This window comes from Eulemur rufifrons, chromosome 20, assembly GCF_041146395.1.
Source record: "Eulemur rufifrons isolate Redbay chromosome 20, OSU_ERuf_1, whole genome shotgun sequence".
NCBI lineage: Eukaryota > Metazoa > Chordata > Mammalia > Primates > Lemuridae > Eulemur > Eulemur rufifrons.
Window position 1 is genome coordinate 14,891,790 of NC_091002.1, and position 8,851 is coordinate 14,900,640.

The following is an 8,851-nucleotide window of genomic DNA, read 5'->3' on the forward strand; positions in this document are numbered from 1 at the left end:
TTCCTTGCCTTTTCCAGCTTCTAGAGGGTACTGGAATTCCTTGGATCATGGCCCTGCATCTTGCCAACCTCAGCTTCCATCATCACGTCTCTTTCTCTGACTCTGACCCTCCTGTCTCTGTCTTATAAGGACTATTGTGATTATATCGGGATGATCCTGATAATCAAGGATAATCTCTCCATCTCAAGCTATTTGTCTTTTTTTTTTTTTTTTTTTTTTTTTTGAGACAGGTTCTCTCTTTCTGTCACCCAGGCTGGAGTACAGTGGCATAATCATAGCTCACTGTAGCCTCAAACTCCTCATGTGATCCTTCTGCCTCAGGCTCCCAAGTAGCTGGGACTACAGGCACATGCTACCATGCCCAGCTAATTTTTAAAATTTTTGGTAGAGATGGGGCTCTTGGCACATGCTACCATGCCCAGCTAATTTTTAAAATTTTTGGTAGAGATGGGGCTCTTGCTATGTTATCTAGGCCGGTCTCAAACTTCTGGCCTCAAGGGTTCCTTCCACCTGGGCCTCCCAGAGTGCTGGGGTTACAGGCATGAGCCACTGCACATGGCCTTAAGTTCTTTAAGTTAATCACATCTGCAAAGTCCCTTTTGTCATGTAAGGTAGAATATTCATGGGTGCCAAAGATTAGAATGTGGATGTCTTTGAGGGGGGGCATCCTGCCTGCCACACAGGGCTGGAAGCAAGGTTGGCTGATGTCAGAGCAGGTGTGTGGTCCCCTGCTAGGCTTGGTTAACAGGGAGAGATTTAGGACCAAGAAAAGCCCTTGAGGTGATGACTGGAGGGGATGAGGTCCACTTGACTATAACTTCAGATGACAGGTAAGGAGGGAGACATACTGGGGCAGGTGATCTTTGAGCCAAGCCTTAGCTCAAATTTCTGCAGGTGGCCGTGGGGGACTTTACAGGTAACTGCATGTGTGGTCGGGAGTGACTGGAGTATGGGGAGATAGGAATGATCATCTTACCTGGACATGAGGATCAGACAAGCTAAAGTGTTATGGACAGCACCTGGCATGTGACCTCACCTTGCCCAACTCTTCATTTTGTGGTTGGGGAAACTGAGGCCTAGAGGACAGATTTGCCTGCCTAAGATCACACAGTGAGAAAACACCGGCTGGATCAGGAGGAAGCCTGGAGAGGGTAAAACCGGAACAGGGTGCTCAGCTGCTAGGGGGCACAGAGGACAAAGGCCAGGCTCCTTCTTTCCCTGCTCCCTGGTGCTGGGCGGGGCTGCCCTGTCTCCCGTTTCTGTTCTCACCTGCTCTTCCCTCCTGCAATCTCCCTGGTGGCCACAGGATGGCGCTTGGAGCTCTGATTTAGAGCTGGGTCTTTGTGCCCTTGCAGGCACTTGGCATCTGCCACTGGGACTGATGAGGCTGTCCTTTTCCCTTAACATTCCTCCCCCTACTGTGGCAGTCCCCACCTGCCAGTGGAGAGAAGCTCCTTCTGTTCCTAGGCATTGGCCACACACCCCTGGATTTGAAGACCAGCCCTGCTACTTAGTGGGTGTGTGTTGGTGTTGCGGGGTACTGGTTCCCTTCTCACCTCCTGGTTCCCCTCTCTCATGTCCCTTTCCTCTTACCCCTTTTATCCTGTTGGCTAGAACAGAATTCCTGATCACTAAACATGCCCCGCATAAGGGTAGCCAGCCCTTGCTTCTTTGCTTATACCCCTCTCTTACTTCAGAGGATAGGAGAAGACGTACAAAGGACTTGTCGCTTAAATAAAACAAACATCCATTAGCCCAAGAGCAGAGAACCTAAGTGACAGTGTGGGGAGAGTAGCATTGCCAAGAAAGCTTACATCAAGAAGGCACAGAGCCTGGGCCTGAGTCTCTGGTGTCCAGGAAAGCAGGAGCTGAGGTGGCTTTCAGAGCCTGAGAGCCGGCACAGAGCACTTCCATACTGGGGGAGTCTTGAGCCCAGGTCCCCAGGAGGGAACTCAATGCCCTCAGTCCTCTTGGTTTCCTGGAGATTTTGAATTGAAAAAGGACAATATCATATCTCCCCCAGTGTTTGGCGGAGATGTCACCTACGGCTGTTTTTTATACTCAGTAACAGGCACTAGATGTGGCCTTGGGTGGGAAAGCAACCTCAGTCCAGCGCAGACCCCCTCTCTGATTTCTCCTCTGTCTGTGTTCCCGGGCCCTCTGATCTTCCGTGCTTCTTGGCCTTCCTATCCTTCTATTCTGGCTCACAGCTCTCCCTGCTTCTCTGCTTGGTGCAGCTCCTGTCTCCAAGGGTTGTCTGCTCTTCTTTCTGTCTCTTTGGACCCAGGAACGTGAGAAAAGAGAGAAGAAAGCTATCAAATACAAAACACAAAACACCTACTGTGTGCTGGGGACTGCCAGGCCCTGCCCCCGAGCTGTCTTGTTGAAACCCTTCAACCCACAGAAGGGAAAACCAAGGTTGAAAGAGGCCAGTTGCCCCAGGCCCAGAGCTTCCAAGTGAGGATTTGAACCCAGATGTCCTTGATCCCAGAGTAGGCCCATTTCACACTTCTACCCTTCAGTAATCAGGGACAGATTTGGACTTTTTCTAAGAAACTTTTCCTAGGAAACTTAAGGGGCAGACAAGAGCACAGCCCGGGATATGGCACAAACGAGGGCCAGAGGCAGAGGCCCGGCTCCACCGTTCATCAGCAGTGTGGTCTCCACATTGCGCTTTTGCCTCAGTGTCCCCCCTTGTAGAATCTGAAGGACAGCACCAACCTCACAGATTAGGCCAAAAGATTGAAGCCACTGATGAATGTGAACCTGGGTGGTGGGTGACCAGGAAGGGCTGCCTTCTTTTCAGGCCATTATTTGCCTTTCTCCCCACCCTCCCACCTGATCTGAAGTAGGAGACCTTGCCTGGGGGGCTGCAGATCCCCAGGCCCAGTGAGGAAGGTGGGCCACATCACACAATGCAAAGCAAGTTGCTGTTAAGCTCGCAGAGGAGGGGCATGAGCAGCTCAGCCTTGTGCAGCCCAGGAAGGCTTCCTGGAGGAGATGGCAAATGAGATGCACCAGGGGGAAGGACAGACATTCCCCAGATGATCAAGGAGGAGAGGGCTCCCGGGCAGAGGGCTCGAGTGGCATTTCAAGGGCAGGAGAGGAAGGTGAGGCTGGGGAAGAAGGCTGGACTCAGTCCCCAAGGTGGATCACGCTGCGTCACACGACGAGGGCTTGTGGGTTAGTGGTTCCCAGACTTCATGGACTCGTGAATCACCTGGTGAGTTTGTTAAAAATGTAACATCTGGGAGTGGGGTCCAGGAATCTTTGTTTCCACCAGCTCCTGGGTGACACTGTGCAGGTGATCAGAGGGAGGAAGGAAACACAGGGCTGCCGGGGACGGGAGAGAGTGCAGGGCAAGGGCTCAGACAGTGCCCTCCCCCCGAAATATATTGTTATTCTCAATTTATGGACAAAGAAACTCAGTCCCAGAAAGTAATTTGCTCAATTTCCTCAACAAGTAAGCAGTGGAGCAGCGACTGAAGTCTAGGCCATGTGAGTCCAGAGCCTGGTTCTTCGTTCTAACTTGGAAGAATTTCTGTGATGATGGAAATGTCCTATATCTGAGCCGTCCAATATGGTAGCCATTATGTGGCCAGTGAGCATTTGCAATGTGGCTAAAGTGACTGAGGAACTGAATTTTAATTTTTTAAAAAATTAATAAAATTTAAATAGCTGCCTGTGGTTTGTGGCTACTGCGTTGTTCAGCACAGGTGCAGGGGGTACCTGGAGAGGGAGAGGTGACTACTTTAAATGGGGTGATCAAGGGAGGCTCCCCGAGTGCTGCTATTTGAACTGAGGTCCAAATGCTGAGAAGCAACCGGTTTTCCAGCGTTCCGGGGGGGGGGGGGGGGGGGGAGAGTGCAAATGCGGGGCCTTGGGGGTAAACAAACTCCGGCGTCCTAGGGTGGAAAGAAGGCCCGTGTGTCTGGAATTCAGTGGTGATGGAGCGGCGGCAGGGGCAGGTAACCAGGGCCTGGCGGGCTGGGTGAGGTGCCGGCGCGTCCGTCACTGTCACTGGCCGCGGAGCCTGAGCGATACAGTGGGTGTGGCCGCCCCTCCGTCCCTTTCTCAGGGCTGTGGCGAGGCTCAGATGAGACAAGGGGATGTGCAAATGCTTCCTGAATTGTAAGATGCTGCCCATTAGAGCAGGGCAGAGCCGTGGTTCCGAGTGTGGTCGGGGACCAGCAGCAGCGACCTCATCTGGGAACATGCTAGAAATGTTCCCCCACCCTTGATCTACTGCTTCACAGCTCTGGGGACAGGGCCCAGCAACCTGTGTCTCCACGAGCCCCCTGGGGGGTCGTAACACACACTGAAGTTGGAGAACCACCACCAGGAGTGGTGGCAGTCACCTCCTCCTCCTCATCTCAGTGTCGGCACTCCCCTGCCGACAAATTGTCCCCCAACCTCCAACTCAGAGTCCTTGATGGTTCACTGTGCTCTCTAGCCCTCCTCCCCCTCAGGTGGGATTAATTTTGAGCTTCATATACACAGATTTTTAAAAATCTAGTAAATAAAACCTTTGTATTAAAAATTTTTTTATTATGCAGGCCACCCAGGCTCATAGTTAAAATAAAACAAATAGCACAGAAGGTATCAAAAAAAAAAAAAAAAAAAAAAAATCCCCTGCCACCCCTTAAACCCATTCCCTGGAAATAACCACAGAACAATGTTTCTAGTGTGATTCCTTCCAGACGTTTCCTGTGTGTATGAGGCAGCTAGTGCAGCGCTCTGAAGCCAGTATGTTGGTTTCGAAACCCAGGTTTGCTTCTTATTTGTCGAATAAGTTGGACAAGTTGCCTCCATTTCATCATCCAGAAAATGGAGTTAATGACAGCATCAATCTCACAGAATTGTTGTGAGGATTAAATAAGTTACTTAGAATAAAGCAATCAGTGTCTGGCACATTGGAAGCACGATGTGAATATTAGCAATCTCAGTGTGAATTTTTATAATTGTCTTTTTTTAAAAAATGGAATCATACTCTACACATTACCTGCAACTTGCTCTTTTTACTCACTGCTATCTCTGGGGCATATTTTCCTATGGCTGGATGTGTACATGGACAGGTAGAGGATGTTTCTTATTTTATATCTACCCTGTATCTGACCAGCCTTCCTTTTTTTTGAGACAGAGTCTCGCTCTGTCACCCAGGCTACAGTGCCGTGGCGTCAGCCTAGCTCACAGCAACCTCAAACTCCTGGGCCCAAGCGATCCTCCTGCCTCAGCCTCCCAAGGAACTATAGATGTGCCACCACACCCAGCTAATTTTTTCTATTTTTAGCAGAGACAGTGTCTCGCTCTTGCTCAGGCTGGTCTCAAACTCCTGACCTCAAGAGGTCCTCCTGCCTCAGCCTCCTAGAGTGCTAGGATTACAGGCCTGAGCCATGGCGCCCGACCATGACTATCCTTCCTAATGGGCAATTCTTCATGGGTCTTTTTGGGAGGCTATGGGAGCCGGGTACTCCTTTTCTGACTCCTTGGATGCTAGAATGTGAGCATGACAGTGCAGCTGTTAAGAATGCAGAGGTGGGAGTCAGCCTGCCTATTCAAACCCAGCAGTGCCACTAGCTGTGTGATCTTAGGCAAGTTTCTTAACTTCTCTGTGCCTCAGTCAAAAGGGGTCCAGTTTTCTCATCTGTAAAATGGGGAAAATAACATTCCCTATGGGAATATGAATCTTGGGAGCATAAGCCAAAGGTGCAGGAAGAGTTGGGAAGTCCTTTATGATGATGATGTTGAGAGTGCCCTGGTGGAATCCTAACCAGATGATTCTTGCTGGGGACCTTGGCTGACGTTTTCTGTGTCTGATCATTATTTCTATGAACTACCTGATATCCTTACAAAGCTTCCAAGTTGCAGAATTTCAAAAGGCATGGCAAGAGGAGGGTATTTACATAGAACACAGTGTGAATGGTGCTTCCTAGAGTTGTGAAACGGTTTCTTGGATATCAACCAGGCTTGATGTGTCTGTTGCTTGCATCCAAGAACTCTAACCACACCCTGCTTCATTCATGTAAGGGCTGCATAGTATTCGACTCTAAGTTTGCATCACATTTCATGTAATCATCCCTTCGTGATGGATATCTGGGTGACTCACAGCTATTGTACTACACAGACGAGTATGATGACATGCTTCTCAGAGCTCCTGCCCGGCCCTTGGGACCCTTTCCTTTGACTCCACCCCTCTACACAGGTACACGGTTGGGTGGGAGGTGGCCTCAGTGCACAGTGTCATAGAGTGCCACATGTGAACCTCTGCCCACTTGACCAAGGCAGGACTGGCCAGAGGTCTCAGAGTAACAGAGGGCTCAGTGGGCCAGGGTGGACGTTGTGGGTGACTCGGGAGGGGGCGGGCAGGGGCAGCCAGCCTGGTTCCCTTATGCTCGATCCCCTCCCTGAAAGCCAGGCCTGTCCTTACAGTGTTGGGATCTTACTTCAGATAGGAGGCAACGTCTGCACGGCCTCCGATACCTTCAGGGACCAGTGACTAGTTGTCCCCTCCCAGGGGTACTGGCACTGGAAGGAGGAAAGGAAGGGTTGATCCAAAGGGGGTCCTGTTCGTGGTGGGATTCCAGGCAGCCAAGGCCACATGTGTGTACTGAGCACATCTTGTGTCCCAGGGACTGTGTGGGCTCTTCATGCTACACGATCCCGTGTAATTCTCATGACAACACTGCGAGGTTAGTGTCATCACTTTCATTCTACAGATGAGGCAACTGAGGTCAGGGAGGGAAGAGGTGGGCCCCAAACCACTCAGTGATCACCTTGATGTCCAGGGCCCTTCCCACTTGGTCAGGGAGGTCAGGCACGGGGAGACCATGTGGAGTGAAAGTGGGGGCCCTCCCTGACTCTGTGCCAGCTGCCAAAAGGCTGAGGGTCTTGGAGGAAAGGAGGAGTGGTGGGGGGCGGGGGCGCTGGCGTGAGTGCTGGGCGACCTTCCACTCTCAACTCAGCTGCGTTCCAGAAGGGCAGGAGGAGAGAGGGCCTGGCGGACAGCTGGTGTGTGGACTGAGGAACAATAGCGATGATGATGATGATGATGATGATACTGACAATCACAGTGACTGATGTTTCAGGCCATTCACAAAGCAATAGCCCGTTGTTCATAATTCCGCAGAGCCACACAGCCAGGTCGGGAGGAAGACGAAGCAATGTAGTTATTCCCATTTTACAGAAGGGGAGACTCAAGGGCTGCAGAGGGAGAGTAACTTGTCCAGGTTTGCATGTTAAGTCACGCACAGTGCTGGGCAGGACCTGGGATCCTGCGGGCTCACGTGGGCCACAGCTACTTGGGAGGCTGAGGCAGAAGGATCACTTCAGCCCAGGAGTTCAAGGCTGCACTGAGCTACGATCATGCGACTGCACTCTAGCCTGGGTGACAGAGCGAGATTCTGTCTCAGAACAAAACAAAACAAAACACCACGGATGGACCACGAAGGGTGGGGACAGAGAAGGGAAACAAAAACCTTCTATTCTAGGTAAGTCTGCAAACTAAATTAATAAGAACAATATACATAATAACACATGCATAAGCATACCTTATGCCACAACATAGGCATAATAACAATGTTAGAAAAGTGAGCTGTTTTAGGCAGTTGACAAAACCAAGGGAGACTCTTTTCTTAAGCTAGAGCTAATTTTGGTTAATTTAATACGAGCCGCAAAGCCCAAGTTTTAGAAAATCAAGTTACCTTGTGACCCGTTTTTCTGTTGCCCTAAAGTCTGTTCCCCAAACACTATTATTCAGTCATTAGCACACTGATTCCAGTCCTCTGTTTGATAGATTTCTTTTTATTTTCTAAAAACTCAAACAGATGTGCACTTTTATGGGAGTGGGTAGTAATGGTGGGAAGGAGCATAGAGGGTTTTTGTTATAACTTTATTTTTAAGAAGGAAGGTGTTCTGTTCCCTTTCCTAATCTCTCTTGATGCACAAATGATCGGTTGTGGTGAAACTTATTTTAATTCCGCTATTTCCCTTGAGGCAGGTTCCACGGGCACATCCTTCTCTGCTTTGCAACATTAAACAAACTAGCCAGCTGGCACAGGATGCACAGAGAGAACTGTCTCATGCTTTGTAATCATTTCATGTTCTTTTTGTTGCAACATGTAAAATTTATGTTCCTGAGAAAGGCACACTGGTCTTGGCATAACTTGCACCATTGTTATACTCTTAATTTATCTTTATTTTTAAACCAATACTGAGAAAAGTAGTTTTATTGTTGGTGTTAGGAGATTCCAGGCTTATAAAAGGCATTTTGATTAAAGACCTCTTGAAGCAACAACCGACAAACTTAAAAATAAGGAGATGGGTTCACTCCAGACAGAATGCAAATAACAGCCTCATTGCAAAAATCACTTTGAAATGAGAATTTTAAGACCCTTAGTGGATAAAAGGAATAGCATTCATGAAAAAGAGAAGAGGTTCCATAAACATCCATCCATGTTTTTTAACATCCAGAAACGAGGTTATAAAATAAAACCAGGAAGATATGAATCAAGAACAGATGGATATGAAAAAAATAAGAGGTTATAAATACATCCAGCTGGGATCCAATCCCTCATCTAGAATGAGGGAAAAGAAAATGATAGGGGATATTTAAAGAAGTAACAGGGGATAATTTTCTAGATTTGAAGAAAGATGTGAGTGATCAGATCATGAGTATACATCACGTGTGGAGCAGAGTGAAAAATTAACACCTATACAACAAGAAACTTGGCTTGGGTTACAAGTCCATGGCATTGATTGGAAGCAAGCAGACCCGAAGCCGAGTCAAAGTATGAGTGACATTGCCAGGGAAAGTCCAACATTGGCCCACAGAGTGGCTGCGTGTTCCTGAAGG